The sequence below is a fragment of the Emydura macquarii genome, unplaced genomic scaffold, assembly GCF_026122565.2.
Source record: "Emydura macquarii macquarii isolate MOO-44397 ecotype Brisbane River unplaced genomic scaffold, CSIRO-AGI_Emac_v2 contig_1027, whole genome shotgun sequence".
Classification (NCBI taxonomy): domain Eukaryota; kingdom Metazoa; phylum Chordata; order Testudines; family Chelidae; genus Emydura; species Emydura macquarii.
The window spans coordinates 2,150,275-2,170,457 of record NW_027131164.1 but is presented as its reverse complement, the minus strand read 5'-3'; the positions used below and the strand labels follow the sequence as shown (position 1 = coordinate 2,170,457).

The 20,183-nt window shown below is 41.1% G+C and overlaps 1 protein-coding gene across 1 annotated transcript in view; it reads left to right on the top strand.

Annotated features, from left to right (window-relative positions):
• The window catches only part of KLHL29 (kelch like family member 29), a 510,263-nt gene that overhangs the window by 144,380 nt on the left and 345,700 nt on the right, over positions 1 to 20,183 (top strand). The window contains exon 3 of the mRNA XM_067544703.1: positions 1,396 to 1,518. The gene's annotated coding sequence lies outside the window, so the exon portion shown is untranslated. The remainder of the gene's footprint in view (positions 1 to 1,395; positions 1,519 to 20,183) is intronic.

Here is a 20,183-nt window from a genome sequence, read left to right as displayed (position 1 = left end):
TTCTTTTGGAAGTGGAATCCTTTTTATTCCCTGGGTTGTTGCCGCAGCAAGAGGAAGAGGAAACGTGTGATGAATGAAGAATTTTCACATTTATGTATGCCACACATGACGTTAGGGATCCCCTGGGATTTGTTTTTTGTTCTTGTATATGTGTGGATGAACATCTGTGGAATGACAGCCTAACAACTTCCTACTGACATTATAAAAGGACCATAATAGTACTATATTTTTTTAAAATTTAGCTCATTTTGTTAACTCTTTCAGCTTACAATTGCTTCACGCCTTCCTCACTCTTTCAATCGATTAGAAGGTTGCAATAGCCAGAGAGTTGATTAGACCTTGAAATCAAAACCTATAGTGTCAGAGTGCTTAGCCTTAATCTATGGGAAACAAGAGTTCAGATTTTCTAAATTTGTATTAACTTTCTTTTTGCTGCATGATTGTTTTTATTCCTCTCTTTCCCCTCTAATCTATTCCTTTATGTTCTATTTTCTGTTCTTTTGCAGTAAGATAAAAAACATTCCATTTAGTGAAATTGACAATTATATCTCCACAAAGTGGGGAAGTAAAGCTGAATATACAACTTGTGTTTGTGTCTGATAGGTATTCTATAAGCTGAAAAGGCTGCAGAGATGTTAAAGTTCTCAGTAAAGTGTTTCAGCACCAAAACTAATAGGAAGTCAGTGGAGAGATTCTTATCAAGTTGTGGGCTTGAACTTTATGTGTCCATGCAACACACAAACATTCCGATTGTTGCATTGCCTGGTGCTGTCCACTGCCACATTTCTTATTTTAGAAATGTAGATTTTCATAAAGTTCTGACTCTCACATTTGTAAAAGAGTTTAGCTCTTGACAACAGTTCCTTTGCGCATGTGTGTGTATGTGTTGTTGCTTTAATTTTTAAACTCCAAATTTCAGTTCATGTTGGCTATTATGATATACCAATGCAGATAATAAACTCAGGAGTCTAACAGAGACAGCTTGCCAAACTTCAGCAAGCTGGCCCCTTTTCTCTGATGGCTTCATCTTGTGCTCCAGAGTCTAAGCCGGCATTTTAAAAATCGTTTGCCTCTAGCCATTATGAATTATGGTGAAGCACTGGAATGGGTTACCTAAGGAGGTGGTAGAATCTCCATCCGTAGAGGTTTTTAAGGTGCGACTTGACAAAGCTGTGCCTGGGATAATTTAGTTGGGGTTGGTCCTGCTTTGAGCAGGGGGTTGGACTAGATGATCTCCTGAGGTCCCTTCCAACCCTAATTTTCTGTGATTCTATAAATTGTGAACACAACCTTCAAAATGTGAACCAATGTAATGGTATTTTCCAGAATCTACAGGCATCCTGAAACGATTTTGTTCTGATTGCTGTGAACTGCCTTTTTTCATTAATTTTTCAGAGGGTGTTAGTTGTGAAGACTAAGGATGATGATTTACATGCCATCATTAACTGTTTCAGTGCTGATAGAGGCTTACTAAAGAAGAGGAGGATAAACCTATTTTGAAGATTTGTTCAATCTAATGTTAGTGGCATTTCCTTTTCATATCATGAGTTGGTGGAGCTTGGGAGAGTGCCATCACTCATTTTTGCATTCTGACTTCAAAATCCATGTATACTATACCCCAATGATAACCTGCTTTCATATTTTAGAAAACCAGAACAGATTGTTATGATCATCTAGTTTGACTTTCCGCATAACACAGGCCATAGAATTTCACCTAGTGATTCTTATGTCATCTAGCACAGCAACTTGTTGTTGGACTTTGAGTTTTTTTGTTTTCCCTTTTTTAACAGTTTAACCATCCTGATAAGTCTTTCCGTTTTACTCCATACTTAGCTGTACATTGGTTTCCAAACAGCTGGTGGGCTGCCAAAATTGGGCTAATAGCATATTTCCACCTGCTAAGTTACATTAAAAGACATAATTTCAAGGAATTAATTTTCCATGAAAGCAATTCCTGTACTTTCTACAGGATTGTTATCTGATTGTGAACAGGGGTAAGATGAGGTCTACACGATGACAAATGGGAGAGGAGGTGAGCCATAAGAAAATATATCTGTAAGATGTAGTCCACACTGAAAACATTTGGGAACTCCTGCGGGTCTATGCCAATTGCCAAATTGCTACTAAGACCCTCCTACAACACAATTACCGAGAATCTTGGAGGGTTGACATCTATATTATAGAATTTGAAATACAGAGCAGGTGTCTACTTTCGGAAATCTTTTCCCCATGTAGATACTTAGACCCTGATAAAGTCACCTTTTTACCTTCTCTTGGATAAATTAAATAGATTGAGCTTCTTAAGTCTCTCCTATAAAGCATGTTTTCCAGATCTCAAATCATTCTTGTAGGTTTCTTTCCTGAACCCTTTCCAATTTTTCAAATATCTTTTTCGAAGTGCGGACACCAAAACTGGACACAGTATATCAATAATGATCTCATTAATGCCATATACAGGGGTATTATCCCCTCCCAACTCCTAATTGATAATCCCTTGCTTACATATCCAAGGATCCCTCCTAGCTACAGTACTTCACTGGGAACTTTTTACGTTGTTTATCTATCATGAACTCTTCTTAGCTATGGTGTATTGATTTTCCTACCCTGTTCTCAGGAAAAAAGTTACCTAAATGTTAGAAATCCCCTTCTTGGCTCAACTTCTTATTGATTAATATAACCTTCCAAGCTATTAAGATCTATCAGATAAAGTATTCAGAGATTTTGAAAAATGCACACTAGCATGTAGGTAAATAATAAACTATCTAAAATTCTTAATTCTTAGATTAGACTGTTCAGCTAGTGCATGTGAGAACTGTGTCAATGTGCTAAAAATCTTTATATAATTTATATTTAGGGAATTGGCAGAATAGTTGTTCATATATGGTAACCAAGTTTCTATGTATTAAGGAAAAAAACTCCATTTAAAGTCCAGTAGTCCATATCATAGACAAAAAACCTTTACAAAATTAAGTTTTAAACAGGTAAATGTATTCCTTTTGTGTACTGAAAGCCCCACAACACTTTATAAACTGTAAATGCAGCAATAATTCCACTCAGCAATGAAATGCAGGCAGCTCTGGGGTAGGAGTTGGTAATCTTTGAGCAACACACAGCAAAACTGCTTGAAAGTGTAGGATGGACATTGAAGAAAAATATTATATCTAATTGAAACCCTGTGGAATGTAGGAGAGCAGAATGTAATTATCTGAGTTGAAATTTGGCCTAGAAATCTAGGGTTAACATTCCTACCATGGGATATGTGCCATGAGTCTGACCATAGTGTTTACGATCTCTGTTTTACATCTCATCTGAAAATAGTCATAAAAGTTGGTTCAGCTGTAAGCACACAATAGCCTGAAATAAATAACTTCAATTTAATGGTGTATCCACTTCTAAGATTTACAGGGCTATTGTTGTTATTGATTATTAAAGTTATATATGTACATGATGTACTTTAACAAAATCTAACTCAAGAAATTTAACACATCTTTTGTATGTTTCTGTTTTGTGGGGGGAGGGCCTATATTTGCATTTCTTTTTTTTTTTTTACCAGTCATATAAGAAAGTGTTTGTGCTTTTTATATGGGACTTCTTCTCAGATTTCGGCCTGCAGCAAATATTTCGAGTAGCATCATAAACACCTAAAATTGAGATTTAAAAACTAAACAAACCTTCCTTACAGTGCTATAATTCCAAGTATAGTGGTAGTTATGTCTTTTTGGTTGGCAATGACAACTGGATGTTACTCTGTAACATCAAGGGAGACTAAATGTCTCTGGCTTACTGTGTGCTGTATCACATCTTTACCTACACATTTGACCTGAAGGCTAACCTTGTGTGTATTATGGGGTGTTCTTTTGCTGTTCTAGTGGCAAAAAGCTGCTTAAGGAGGACCTGTAATGGCCTGATCCTGTTAACGTAAGATTACTTTTGTAGTCGGAAGAGCAGCGTGTTATGATATTTACCCTGAAAATTGAATTATGTAAGTGCACCAAGAATATGGGATGGGTGCTTGTCTGCTTCTTAGTAATTAAAATAAATACACCTGATCAGGCAAGATCAGGCCTTGGAATGATAATATCCTATGTGTAAGGTTATATCCATCCCTGGGATTAGGTAACAGAGATACATTTGTAGCGTCTGGATTTCGGGGTTTGTTTGTTTTGTTTTTTTTTACTGGATTTGTCCTTGACTTATCTCTGTCCCAAAAATTTTGTATACTGTTGCACTAGAAGATCATTTTAAAGTACTTCTTGTTTCAGCTGATTCCTTCGCCTGTAATTTTTTTCTTTTGCTTTCCTAGCCTTTTGAATAAAATAATAAAAAGACCACCTCCTTTCCCCCTCCCTGTAACATTTAGCCTATCTCATTATAGCAAAATATTGCATTTTAGATGCCAAGCATTAAAACCTGCTTTCTAAAAATGGTAACTGTATTTAATAACTAATTACTCTAATGATCCTACAGAAGTGCTTGAGCCTGTTTTAGTAGTCGTGTCAATTACAACCATCTGCACAATGAATAAAGGAACCATGGCCCAGCTGTAGAGTTGAAACATGTTGGCATTTTCCTACCAGCAACCATATGGTACTTAAAGAAAGCGAATTGTTCACACTGCAAACTGCTCTGCTCCTGATGAATGATAATGTTTTGTTCTGGAAAATAGTTCCACAAATGCATGGAGTATATTTAAATGCTGGATGCGTCTGTAAGTGACAGGCCTTTGGGGGCAGAGGGGAGAGCAGGCTTTTCTTTCACTCAGGAGTTCTAGTACATCCTTCCTGGTTCCCTTTGTGCCTATGCAGTCCTGAATCTATAAATTGTATTTAATTTGGTATAGGAAGGGTACAACTAGCAATGTAACTCTCATTTGCCATAAGCATGGCTGAGCTTGAGACTGGTATGAGCTTTAAAATAGCAAATCTGAAGCTGTGTAGAATTCATAACGTTTGCCTTGCATATGTGCAGAAATTTGTGCACCATCTAAAAGAAGCTTTGGAGTTGTATGGTAACTGCAATACTACATTTCACATCGGAGTGCTGGTTATAGACTGGTCTCTATTTCCTGGCCCTAGTCACCTGACAGAAGGCAGGGTGGCAGAATGTCTCATGAAATGGGTCAGTATCAAATTGACTCCACTGGCCATGGTTACAGCTCCCACAAAATGTAGGATTTTCCTAGAAAAATGCCCTCAGTCTTTCTCCTTAGAAACAATACAGGGTGTGTTTTGTTTTCCAGTTTGTGCAATGGAGAGCTCAAGAAACTGGTAATGGAATTCATAACCTTTCACCTCCAGGTCACTGGTTTGAAATCTGAACTGGATCAACAGTGATGGAAAGCTGTTGCCATTTCATGATTGATAAGTAACCATTTGGACAATGTGAAATGAGTTTGGTCTCAGTTCATTTCATACTGTCCATCTTGCACAAATAACCATCATGAGTGACCTGAACTAACGATTTTATTAGTCTCAAAATTAGCTATTTCAAAATTGTGTATTTTTTTAGAAGAAATATGATTGTTAAGGAATTTTGTATATATTTGGATGATTAATAATAAACACCCCAAACCTGGGAATTTTATACTGTTGTGTGTGATACATTGGATGGCTTTTGTGAGCATTGCCTTGTTTCTGTGTTGATGCATATTGATTGGGCAGTTTAAAGGGCTGCTGCTGATGGATTTCCTTTTTCCTTTTCCAGTGGGTACATAGAAGACTTCATTGTTAAATACTGTTAATCTAGTACATTTTTTAAGCACTGAAGTCACTTGAAGCAACTTGATAGATCTTACTGTTGCTTGCACAGAAGATGTAACAACTCTTTGCCCACCTTGGACTTCAAGGTTCTCATTACACTTCACACCAGGGCTATTTGTGAATTCACAGTAGCAGAAAAGATGCAACTCAAGAGACCTTGGAGCAAGACGATCTATCACTTGAACTAAAGGAAAAGTCTCTGTTAGCTATTAGCAATGCAAGATTCCATAACGTTCTTGAGAGACCCTAGATAATGTTGTTGCAGATAGTATTTCTAATACTGAATGTATAAAAGTTAGCACAAGAAAAAAATGCTTATTCTCAGCTGGAATGCAATTTATTGTGGAGGCAGAGTAAAATATGGGGAAGGGGAGTTCCCTCTGGAACTCCCTCTAAGATCTATTTTCTTACATGCACTTGTTGCGTACAGATTCCATCCAACTATATAGGCAATCAAATAATTGCATGGTGCAAAAACACTGCAGGGCCTGTGAAACTCAAAGAGCTGTGATCTAAGATCCACTAGCCAGTTAATTGCTAAGTACAATATGCTGTACATTTCTTGGTATTGGATCAGTTACAGAATCACTGTTTGATGCAGTAAATCTTCCTTACTTTTAATTAATAACTCAGTAGTACTGTAATAATTTCAGTCTAACATTTACTTTAAAAAAGAACCTTTGTTCAGGAATGTAGTGGGACATGTTTCTTTACGTAACTGAGAGGCAAATGTTGTTATAATTGGGAGGAAAATATTATTAGTGTTTGTTGAGCATGGACTTTATGCTCTATGCTATACATAAAGGAAGACATAACCCCTGTGCAAGAAGCTTGTATTCAAATTCAAACTCAGACAAGGCAGGTTAGATACACAACACATGATAATAGCTCAGCCTTAGTTTACAAGCTTATTTAAAGTGTAAACTCCTTGTGTTAGAAATCTTGCCTGCTTAATAACCATAAAGCATCATGTACATCATTGTATGTCTGAAGGATTTGAAGGAAGAGAGAGATACGTCATTTGGCATGTCAGAAGAGGGAGGTCATACCAGGTATAAGAGAGGCATGAAAAACGTTTAGAGGGTAAGTGAGAGAGATGCAAAGGGTCTATAAGGAAGGAAGTTGGGATGAGAGTAAGTAATGAGATAATCCAGGTGGAGGAATGAGAGTGTTGATTTATGTGGGTGAGGAGTCATATAGTGCTTTGAAGTTCATAAATATTAGTTACCAGGCACATAACACTAGTCATAGTATAAAATTCCATGATGTTTGATCCTGAAGGGAATGAATTAAAAAATTGCAAACTATGGATACTTTCAGCACTGGTTTGCTTAGCATACAGGTACCCCATGGTGTTTCCTTAAAAGGAAATCTGCATGAGTGGATTAAGGGAAACATAATGGTGATAAACTTGCTCAACAATTGGGTTTGAAAAAAGGGGTCTGAAGGACCCAACCCTGTGATTTTATTCTGAATCTCATGATATTTGGTGGGGTTTTTTCAGAGAGTTGAAAGTCATGAGGGACTAACTAATTATTTAGTCTGATCTCATGCATATAAGAGGGCAACAACACTAAACCCAACAACAAAAATTACACCAAAATATTACAGTCCAGAGGAGACTATCCTATAATATGCCACAGGTGACTATACCGTTATGTGACACAGGTAGAGAATAGGTGGGATCGAGATGTATCTATGCTTGAGGCCCCTGCGATGGGAGGGAATTGATTAAGTGAGATATAACGAGATAATCCCAGCAAGTGGCCCACACGCCACCCTACAGAGGAAGGTGAAAAACTCCCAAGTGTAGCCTTTCATTTTATTTAAAGTGAATTTAGTAATGTTGTATTACACCACCATGGGTTGGGTTCCGGTGGCTACAGTTTCAAGCTCTACAGAGTGAAAGTCACATCCCCTACTTGCTTCAGATTTAGAGTCTCTAGGAATACATAAAGACCAGGGAGAGTGACCACACTTACATTGACAAGTACAAGGTCTAGTCTGTTTTACAAGTTTTATTAAAGTTAAAATTAAGGTTATGATTACCCAAACATATAGAAATTTTATGAAGACCTATGCACAAGTTACAAATATAGTCATACTCACATTCTTAATGATATTCTTAAGGTCTGATGACTGCCTCAGTAGAGGGATAGTTCCTTATGGAGTTTTCCCATAGAGATCTCATTTTTACCCAATCTTGGAGCCCTCTTTTGTGATTCTGATTATATCTAATATTCTGCACATGTCTTTTTCTTTATTTATATTGTGTCCCCCAAGAATATTGGAATACCCCGTTTTCCATAGGTTGCTTATAGTTCCTTTTTTTCTCATTAGCATTTACACATGACGTCTACTCTGTGGTTAGGGTATGTGTTAGAACATTGTGACTACCGGGTATCTTGTAGCCAAAATTACTCTTACAGTCAATTTTTTGCAATACCACCCATTGGTACATCTTTTCCCATAATCTTGTGGCATAAGGTCATTCTTTGGTCACTTACTTATGTCAAGCATTTCTTAAGCCTATGGCCTAGTATAGCTAAGCTGACATTTTACAGGTCTCAGCCTGTAGGCCTTGCGTTTCAGGCCTACTTACTTAGATACCTAATACATACTTATCCCTTCTAACTACTGATCACTCTTATACTCCTATGATTCTACAATTTAAATCTATTTATCATACAGTGATTATGTATGACGTAACATATGAGTTAATTATAACATCACACAATAAATGAATGATAAAATGAACCAGTTGGCTACACAAGGTCACTGTCAATCTGACTTGGAGGAAAATTCCTTCCCAACACCACATGGTGATCAATTGGCCTCTATATGAGCAAGAACTAGTCAACTAAGCTTGTTAGAACTCAGAGCGCTGGCCCACTCTGCCCACCTCCAGTGTGATAAGTTCCTGCTTTAATGTGTTTTTGGAGTGCATAGGGAGCCTTCTTACAGAACGTCTTCATAATCCTTCGTGTTATCAAGATCTCATAATACTACTTTGGGAAAGTAACTATTATTCCACCATTTTAATAGGTGTGATGGTGAGTCCTTGCACAAAAGTCAATTCAGGCATAGCTAGGATTAGGACTCAGGGATGCAAGTCTCAGCCACTTAACCACACTGATTTTCACAAGGAATATGCCAAATTAGGTGCTTATGTAACCCATGCTAATGCATTGTGGTTCTCTGTCACCTTCTAAATATAGAGGTTTGATTCTGCTAATGCCACTATGCTAATAGGCCTGATTCTTCAGCACAGGTGTCAGAGGATCATGCTTTTACATCCATGGGTCCTGGGTTCCATCCCAGAAGATGACCCAAACAGGGCCATTGTTACCCTTGGTTAGACAGTTTGTAATCACTAGACAACATTCTGCTCCCAGCAATAGGAATTAGGATTCCTAATACCTAGCATTCCATTACTGTCTCACAAATAGTGTAACTCTTTGGCAGTGTGTATAGATATCTCCCTGCCCACTTTGTCCATTTAATAATGGCTCACAAGCACACAATTTAACACTTTAGAATACATTTTTTTTTTTAAAAAAACATTTCTAGTAAGTGAGAATATATTTGCAGAAAACAAATATCCATGTTGGTGAGTAAAGTTGCAGTGTTCAGTATATTAGTCTCCAAAATTAGGCTTACAGGAAAGGTTTTTCTCTAAACTTAATAAAAAATGAAGCTTTAAAAACAAAATCCTAATGAAAAATGTTTTCTTTGGGTCTAAACATTTTTCTTCACTCACACTTGCCAACTTCCTCTCGTTAGGGGAGAAGAGCTCTTGTGTTCATCTCTTGTTTTTTTTTACTTTAAGTAAAATATATATAATTTTTCCACTATAAGTCTCCCATGCTATGGCTTTTCAGTTACATTCATTATTGGCAATCTACACAATCTATACTAGTTTATGAGTACTACAAAGTGAATCTATTTATGAAATGTGTGAAACAGACTAGCTTATCTTCACTTCCCAAACAAAGTGAATTGCAGAAAGTAAATGCATAAATGGTGAGCAGTTAATTAGATATTTTTAAATCTTGCTCCCTTTTAATAATCTAAAGGGTGATGGTAATATAAATAAGAAGAATATTAACCTGATACTATCCCATTTAAATGTCGTGGTGTATTACTAAAATAAGCAACCAACCAATCCCCTCACACCTGTGTGAATCTGACCCAGTGTTTGTATTAATATTTTCTAAAGGAAGCAAAGCTAACCCCATCGCCAAAGCATGAAGTGTACAACACTTTACGTTTTTGTTTAAATACTTTCAACCAGAATTGACAAATCCTATGGATCAATACAATACATTATTCTAATTTCCAAACATTTCCTCTGAAGTGAAATATTAAATAAACTGCACATAGTCTTAGAAATTACTGAAGGTTAGATTCTCCTCTGGAGCTCACTTCCTTTGCGGTCCTTTTAGTATAACATTAAACTAAAAGTGACAGAAGTAAATTTAAGACATGGCCAATATTAATTGTACTTTTGAGTGTTTTATAAGCCTCGTTCTCCTTCACTTTTACAGGGTGTGTTAAAATGTAGGCTAACACGGTGATAATCACTGCTCTGTTGATACAATGTAGGCTGGCTGCCAGGTATTCTTCATTATGAGATGGTTATTTATACAGTAGAACCTTCAAGATACGAACACCTCAGGAATCGAGGTTGTTCGGAACTCAGAAGTGTTCATAACTCTGAACAAAACATTATGGTACAATACCCTGCAGAAAGGGTCTTCTAGCTGAGGCTGGGAGAGATCTCTGCAAAGGTGGCACCTGGCAGCACTGCCTGATTTGCAAGCAGCTCCCTGCCCTGTTCCTGTTCCTTGCCTTTGGGCTGAACTGGGGGAGGGGGAGCCTGCCCTGCATCCTTGGCACTACAAGACCAGCTGCCTCTCCTCAGGGCTCACCTTGCTCAGTACACTGTTTGCCACACTCCAGAGGCAGCACACGGCAAGGAGTTGGTGCCAGCCGGCTGCCAGCACCTCTGCCTCCCCTGCCTCTTGCACTCCCAGAGGTCTGGCAGGACCCAGGAGTGCAGCCACGGGCAAAGCTTGGGCTGCATCAATGCACAGGCTGTGGCCCTTTAAAAATCCTCAGAGCGCAGCTGATTCCCGCTCCAGGCCAGGCTTTGGCTGTAACCTTCAGTTTCTTGTAACAGTATCAGCAGGGAGCCTTTTTTCCTGGGCTCCAGAGCCAGGTGGTGGTGGTGAAAACAGCTTCCCCCTCTCAGTGGGGTGGGGTGGAGTGGGAGGGGGTGAAACAGTGCCCTTGGTTTACAGGAACAGGGCAGGCCCAGTATTTGCTTTCCTTTTTTTTTCCATCCTCCACTGCTGCCTGATTGCTTACTTCCAGTTTCACAGGGTGTTCGGTTGACCGGTCAGTTCGTAACACTGGTGTTCATATCTGTGAGGTTCTACTGTATTGAAGAGGCAGAACCTCTGTGTTGCATAGATAAATCTGCTGTGGAGGTGGATTTGCTGCCGTTGGTTGGCAGTAGAGAGATGAATGTGTGTGTGTGTGTGTGTGTGTATATATATATATATATATAATATTTTACAGTAGGATAAAACACAGCTTTCACTGAACCACCAGCAGCATATAGTTCCCTTCAAGTTTCAGTACTGTTAAAGAGAGCTTCTGGTACTGAAGTTGAGTTCTTACATAGCCAGTACACAATATCACACCAACTCTTTACTTCATCTCTTTACCCAAAGCAAGCCCCATGCTATCACATCCTATACATCTTAGCTTCCTGTGTAATTTAAAGGACAGAGCCACACAAGGGGCCTCAGTTCTACACTCTCTGGCACTGGGACGTTACCTTTCATCGTGGAAGATTCCAGAGCTCTTTACAGGCTCCGTAGAGGAGTCACTTCATCCACTACAGAAATGCAGAGAGTTCTGAGGTGGAATTGACAAAATCTAAATTTGGCCTAGATAAAAGGGAAACAGCATTATTCTTAAGGGTGAGCAAAAAGGAACATGGGCTCGTTTAATGGCCACATTTTTAGAATTATTTGAAAATAATTTGAAAATAATTTAAATTTTGTTATTTATTATTTGTCTCTTGGAAGTCCCTAGGCACCCCAGTCATGAACACGGACAGGGGAGCATAAGGACAATGAGATGAACACTGGTCAGCACGATAAGCAGTGGTCCAAGTACGCCAGCTGCCTAACCTTTGTCAAGTTTTTTGTAGGCATCGTGATAAAAGAGAGAGATTTGGAGGGATTTGTAACAAGGAGGTGGCTTTCTGGATGTTCACAGGGAGCACCTCCCACATTTGAGGGCAGCATGGGAAAAAGCTTGTTTGAAAATTTAGCAAGAGGGTGATGGAGGCTGGCATCATGGGATGGTCAGAGGCAGACTCAATATCTCAGCAGTATATAAGAGATGATGTGTAGGGTGGAGATGGGCTGAGATGGGCCTTGCAAGTACAAGTACAAGGACATAGGTAAAGAACCACATAGGGACATAAGACTGCAAGGGTCTCCTGGGTCATCCAGTCCAGTCCACTGCTATCACAGGCAACATAACATAACATCCTGTTCATAAATTTGTCAAGCTCCATTTTAAAACTAATTAGGTTGTTTGCCCCCTGTTGTTTATGAACTTTTATGCACTTTCTCACAGTTAGGCTCACAACTGGGCCAAGTCTCCTAGACTCCAGTTACCACTACACCACACTACTCATATTGGAAGGCTGTCGTTTGTTTGATATAATGGAGAAGGAGAAGCCAGTGGAGGAATGCAAGAGATGGGTGACAGTGTCAAAATGACAAGCTAGGAAAATGATCTGGGCAGCAACATTTTGAATGGATCACCAACGTCACTTCCTGCAATGCTTGACCTTGAAACATCCTCTAGCCCTCTCAGAGGCTCCCTGGGAAAACCAACATTCCTGATATATCTAACTTTAAAAAAACCAAGCAGAAATGTAAATAAATGCATTTCAGGCCCCCTGTATCTTTTTTTTTTTTAAGCCCAATTAAAAAAAATTAACACCTTCATTTATTTTTTTTTGAAAAAAAAGAGGGGTGGGAGAGGGAATTTTCTAGTTACTAAAATTTTGAAATGTAGACTTCTGTCTATGATTTTTGCCCTTTGGGTGAGATTTGAGTGAGTCGGAAACTGTTGCTTGGTAAAGCTACGTCAGCAACCACAGCAATTCAGCTATTGCTCTTCAATTTTGATAGTGATCCTTTTTCTGGGCCCCCACAAATTCTTTACATCAGCCTCTGGCATGGGAAGCTTTATGTTCTGATTGGTCAGTGGTGGCAGGTAGACCTTCCAAGCACCCAAAACCACAACTGTTGGTCTGATTTTCAGAGGTGGTGAGCAGCTGCTGCCTCCAGGAAAGCTAGTGAAACCTGTGGCTGCTCAGGATCTCTGAAAATCTCTAGCTGTGTATTGAACATGTATAATAATATTTCCCTATAAAAATGCTTATAAAACACAGCTTTAAAAACACACCAGGTGACTGTGGTAAAACACTTATTTATAACATCGATTAGAACATTACATTGTTTAAAAATTCAAATATCTTTTTAAAAAATCAGAGATTTGGAATAACTAATATAAAACATTGGCTTTTCTCCCATACCCACCCCACAAAAAATATTCTAGACCTTTACTACAGATTTCTGCAGGAGCGGATACATGGCAACTTTCTTAATTGGTTTTCTGGAAAGCTGCCTTTATTTTCAATTCAGCAACCTCAGAACGGTAACTGTGATTCTCTTGCACTGTAGGAAATAAAGCAGGAAACTCTTGATCTTATGTATGAAATTCCTCCTGTGTTACGAGATTTTAACATAATCTAAATATTGCCTGGCTCAGAGGTCAATAAGATACTGAGTAAAAATTGTAAAGGGTAAAAATTGTTCGTGAGACCGTGCCATGACATATAGTTCAAAGCTTGAAGATATGCTGTGACGTTGCACAATCAAATTATTTTTACCTGCGGGCAATTTTTTTTTTACCTGAGGGCAGTTGCTGCTATTATACTTTAAGACTGCTGCTTCTCATTAGGAGAAGCTGTCATAATACTTTGCCAACTGCATTGCGCTTACCATCTTCTAAGCATTTTATTAAATAACACTTAAAGCACATCTGAAAGTTGGGGAAGTATTAGCCCCATGTCCAATGTAGATGGGGAAATTGTGGCAGAGAAGTTAAGATCCGATCTTGCAGAAGAGCCTGCTAATTTTGGATGCCCCACTTGAGAACTCAGGCTTCCCCACAAGTGCTGGGCTCCTGCAGCTCCCATTGAAGTAGGTAAGATCTGCAGATTCTGTACACGTCTGAAAATCCAACCCTACAGCTCACTTCTCACCTTATCCTCGTTTGTGGACAAAATCAGATGATGTAAAGTGATGTAGGTTGTACTGGGCAAAATGGACACTTGTGTAGCTGCATTATCTACTGAGCAGGTGACAAATCGTTTGTCGAGCAGTGACAGTGCACACAGCTCTGTACAGAACAGAAGGGTTGAGGGGAAAGGTTCCTTCTTCTAGAGAGACAAATAATAATAAACAGCAGTTCGCAAATGCAGCACCGCCCAGGGCAGAGGTGGAATCACAGTGATGTAACTGACTGAGGAGAAGTGGATGTATATGTGTGTTGGTTTAATGTATAATAAATAATGAGTGGCAGATTAGCATTGCTAAGCTTCGTGACTGAGGAATGAGAAAAGTAGAGAGTGGAAATCCAGGTGAAAAGGGCAATGTGGAGGCAGCAACAAAGGTGAGAATGAGATAAGGATACAGACAGTGGCAGGCGCCAGGGAAGATGGAGCAGTAGGAAGAAAGGGGCAGGAAAAATAGGCAGGGGAGAGCTATGCAGAGCTTTGAAGGCAAGAACGTGCAGTTACAAACTTGGAGAGGGAGCCAATAAAAGGATTTGCTGAGAGAAGTGATGTGGTCAGAATTGCTTCAGTTTTTTATGTGGACATTAATTCTCCTTTTGGCCCATTTGTGGGTCAATGCCAGTGAAAGAAATTTGTAAGCCAAGAAGTGAGCCAGTTCTCCTGCAGGCCATTCCAGGGTGGAAATGAAGAAGGTGGAAGAGTTCAGGATCCGTTTAGGTTGCTCCTCGTGCTAGCAGGAAGAGCTCTGGAACAGGCCTGATTTGCATCAAAGGCAGAATTTTCAAAAGGACTTGGAGTCAGCCAACTCTGCTCCCAATGGAGTCAGTGGGAGCAGAGCTCGGTCAAAATCTTTTGAAAATCGCACCTCTGCCCCTCAAAGGGCGTTTTTGCCAGAGGGTCAAAAAGTCCCTGAGCCTTAGAATCATAGAGTTGGAGGGGACCTCAGGAGGTCATCTAGTCCAATCTCCTGCTCAAAGCAGGACTAACCTCAGCTAAATAATCCCAGCGAGGGTTCTGTCAAGCCGCAGCTTAAAAACCTCTAAAGATGGAGATTCCACCACCTCCATAGGTAACCCATTCCAGTGCTTCATCACCCTCCTAGTGAAAAACTTTTTCCTAATGTCCAACCTAGACCTCCCCCACTGCAACTTGAGACCGTTGCTCCTTCTTCTGTCATCTGCCACCACTGAGAACAGCCTAGCTCCATCCTCCCTGGAACCCCCTTTCAGGTAGTTAAAGGCTGCTATCAAATCCCCCCTCATTCTTCCCTTCTGCAGTCTAAACAAACCTACTTCCCTCAGCCTCTCCTCATAAGTCTTGTGCTCCAGCCCCCTAATCATTTTTGATGCCCTCTGCTGGACTCTCTCCAACTTGTCCACATCCTTTTTGTACTGGGAGGCCCAAAACTGGACACAATACTCCAAATGAAGCCTCACCAATGCCAAATAGAGGGGAATAATCACTTCCCGCAATCTGCTGGCGATACTCCTACAAATGCAGCCCAATATGCTATTAGCCTTCTTGGCAACCAGGGCACACAGCTGACTCATATCCAGCTTCTTATCCACTGTAACGCCCAGATCCTTTTCTGCAGAACTGCTGCCTAGCTCGTCGGTCTCCAGTTTGTAGCAGTGCATGGGATTCTTCCATCCTAAGTGCAGGACTCTGCACTTGTCCTTGTTGAACCTCATCAGATATCTTTTGGCTCAATCCTCTAATTTATTTAAGTCACTCTGTATCCTATCCCTACCTTCCAGGGTATCTACCACTCTCCCCAGCTTTGTGTCATCTGCAAACTTGCTGAGTGTGCAATCCACCCCATCATCCAAATCATTAATGAAGATGTTGAACAAAACCGGCCCCAGCACCGACCCCTGGGACACTCTGCTTGTGACTGGCTGCCAGCTAGACATGGAGCCATTGATCACCACTCGTTGAGCCCTATGCTCTAGCCAGTTCTCTATCCATTTTATAGTCCATTCATCCAACCCATACTTCTTTAACTTGCTGATAAGAATACTGTGAGAGACAGTATCAAAAGCTTTGCTGAAGTCAAGGTATATCACGTCCACCGCTTTCCCCACATCCACAGAGCCAGTCACCTCTTCATAGAAAGCAACCAGGTTGGTCAGGCATGACTTTCCCTTGGTGAATCCATGTTGACCGTTCCTGATCACCTTCCTCTCTTCCAAGTGCCTTAAAATGGATTCCTTGAGGACCTGCTCCATGCTTTTTCCAGGGATTGAGGTGAGGCTGACCGGTCTGTAATTTCCTGGATCATCTTTCCTCCCTTTCTTGAAGATGGGCACTATATTTGCTTTTTTCCAGTCATCAGGGACCTCCCCCACTTGCCACGAGCTTTCAAAGATAATAGCCAATGGCTCTGAAATCACATCAGCCAACTCCCTCAGCACCCTCGGGTGCATTGCATCTGGCCCCATGGACTTGTGTATGTCCAATCCTTCTAAGTAGTCTTGGACCTGTTCCTTCAGCACTGCAGGATGTTCACCTCCTTCCCATTCCGTGCCGCCCAGTGCGGTAGTCTGGGAGCTGACCTTGTCTGTGAAGACAGAGGCAAAAAAGGCATTGAGTACCTCAGCTTTCTCCACATCCTCTGTCACTAGGTTGCCTCCCCCATTCTGTAAGGGGCCCACACTTTCCCTAATCTTCCTCTTGTTGGTAACATACCTGTAGAAACCCTTCTTGTCCCCCTTCATGTCCCTTGCTAGCTGCAACTCTAATTGTGCTTTGGCCTTCCTGATTTCATTCCTGCATGTTCAAGCAGTATTTTTATAATCCTCCCTAGTCATCTGACCAAACTTCCACTTCTTGTAAGCTTCTTTTTTGTGTTTAAGTTCACCAAAGACTTCTTTGTTAAGCCAAGCTGGACGCCTACCATATTTGCTATTCTTTCTGCACATCGGGATGGTTTGTTCCTGTGCCCTCAATAAGGTTTCTTTAAAATACAGCCAGCTCTCTTGGATTCCTTTCCCCCTCATATTAGTCTCCCAGGGGATCCTGCCCATCAGCTCCCTGAGGGAGTCAAAGTGTGCTTTTCTGAAGTCCATGGTCTGTATCCTGCTGTTCTCTTTCCTTCCTTTTGTCAAGATCCTGAACTCGACCATCTCATGATCACTGCTGCCTAGGTTGCCACCCACTTCTACTTCTCCTACCAAATCCTCTCTGTTTGTGAGTAGCAGGTCAAGAGAAGCGCGGCCCCTAGTTGGTTGCTCCAGCACTTGCACCAGGAAGTTGTCTGCAACACTATCCAAAAACTTCCTGGATTGTTTGTGCTCTGCTGTATTGCTCTTCCTGTAGATGTCAGGGTGATTGAAGTCCCCCATGAGAATCAGGTCCTGTGAACTGGAAACTTTCCCTAGTTGACTGAAGAAAGCCTCATCTACCTCGTCCTCCTGGTCTGGTGGTCTGTAACAGACACCCACCATGACATCACCCGTATTGTTCTTGCTTTTAAGCTTAACCCAGAGACTCTCAACTGGCTTATCTCCAGTTTCATACTGGAGCTCAGAGCAGTCATAGTGCTCTCTTACATACAGTGCAACTCCTTCACCCTTTCACCCCTGCCTGTCCTTCCTGAACAGTTTATACCCATCCATGACAGTGCTCCAGTTGTGTGAGTTACTCCACCAAATCTCAGTTATTCCAATCATGTCATAATTTCTTGACTGTGCCAGGACTTCCAATTCCTCCTGCTTGTTTCCCAGGCTTCTTGCATTTATGTACAGGCACTTGAGATGACTAGCCGATTGGCCTACTTTCTCAGTATGAATCAGGAGGCCTCCCCTGCTGCATCCTCCTCCTTCTGCTTCCTTGTGGTGTCCCACTTCCCCACTTACCTTCGGGCTTAGGTCTCCGTCCCCCATCAAACCTAGTTTAAAGCCCTCCTCACTAGGTTAGCCAGCCTGTCTGCGAAGATACCTTGCCCCAAGAAGCAACTGATAGGGAAAATGTATACGTAAATCCCCCAAATTAATCATTAAAATTTGCAAAGCATGGCCTGAGCACAGGACTGAGAACCAGGGACAGATGAGTTCTGGTCCTAACTCTGACACTGACTTCTTAAGCAAGTGACAAAGCCTCTCGTTTTCAAGATTATCTCCTAATATTTTGAGTGTATACTTTGACACCCACAGTGATTTTTTTTTTTAAATCACCTTTTACCATGTGTAAACATGTAGAGCCCTGTGGGGATTAAAAAATGTGGATGTGCATCCGATCCGCATCCACGAGAATCAATTTATATCCGACCCGCCATCCTCAGCCTAATTTTCTGTGGCATCTGCACTCGCATGGCACCCACAGCCCTGGGCCCCCCAGTCAGCTGTTTGGAGGCCAGTCCCTGTTGCAGCAGCTGCCGCTGATCTGCTGTTCAGGGGCCGCCCCTCCTGGCAGCTGTCGAACAGTGGATCAGCAAGGTCCCACGGAACAGTTGATCATCGACCGGCAAGGGGAACCCAGCCAAACAGCTGAGCGTCGGCTGCAGGGTGGGGGGAGGGGGGGCGAAAGGGCGCTGAATAGCTGATCAGTGTCCTGCAAGGAACCAGCCCCCACTCCCAGATCTCAAAGGCGGGGAAGCAGTCTCACAGGCTATGAGCTGCAGACAGCTGCTTCCCCAACTTTGAGATCCGCATCCAATCCACCATCTGCAAAAATTTTCCGCGGATATAAAGCAGACATCCACAGATTTGCCTGGCTGTATAAATGCACCAATCAATGTAAAGGGTGATTACACTGATTTTATAGAGTTTTGGTTTGGAAAAGGGACAACAAACCTGTATGGGAACATTAAAAAGTTGTTTTGATTATATATTATTTTCTGCTTTTTTTATGAGGTTTTTTAAAAGGGGGATTTAAAATACGAAGGTAAAAAATACTGAGAGCACATGCTTCCAAAACCATTTTTATTCAAACTTTACTCAAGTATTCGTTTAGCTATAAATATATATTGATTGAATTTTGTGCTCAATGGAGGGAAAGTGCTTTTGAATCATTTTTAAATTGTAAGTCTTATGACATGCAGTACTGTTGATTTACAGCAGAGCTATATTGGATTTTTCTGTTATGTCTGAAAGCTAGATATCAGATGGAAAGTTATTGTTCTCCTGCTTACACTAAAGAATTGCTCCCAAACAGTTCTTTTTCATAGAGTCGTAGAGTTTAAGGTCAGAAGGGACCACTGATCATGTAGTCTGACCTCGTATATCATAGGCCACCAACACCACCCAGCACCTACACACTGAACTCAACATCTGAAATTAGACCAAAGTGTTACAGCCCACCGGAGACTAGACTATTCAGTGCCACAGGCACAGGGCAGGAGGGACCAAGGTGCACCAGGGTCTGAGGTCACTGTAGTGTCAGGGAAATGATTAAGTGATAGATACCCAGATTATCTTGGCAAGTGACCATTTAAAACCTTACTTGGTGATTGACTGAGCTGTTGCAGCCCATGTTGCATGGGGCCTGTATGGAGATTATTAGCTACCATGGTTGGGATTTATGACCCGACCCGCTTTTTCCTGTCACAAATGAGGTCGTTTACATAATAACATTAAAAAAATGTTAAAATAAACCTCTTGAAGCAGCATCAAGAGTCTGACCTGAAACCCTACCACACAAGAGCGTTCAATCTGTCAGTTTGTCCGTAACTGTGACGGAGTCCCACAGGAAAGGTGCTCTGGAACCACTCGGGGCCGCTCACACCGGTGCAACTGCCTTCCGAATCTGACCTCAGACTGTTCAGTACCCCTGTTTCGCTGTGAGCTCCCTTCAGTGAGTCCACCTGGATGGGATGCTGGGGAGCCCTTACACGCCCCCAAAGGGACCATGCACCCACCTTGCAGTGAAAAGTTATTCACAGTCAGCGTGGAAATCAGACGGGTTTATTAGTTCTCAGGAACACAACTAGACTTTGCTAGCAGATGAATCAGAAAGTTACAGCAACGACCTTCTGGGGACATTCCAGAGACCCCTTCTTGGGCTCTGCTCCTGGGGATCCCCCAAAGGGGACT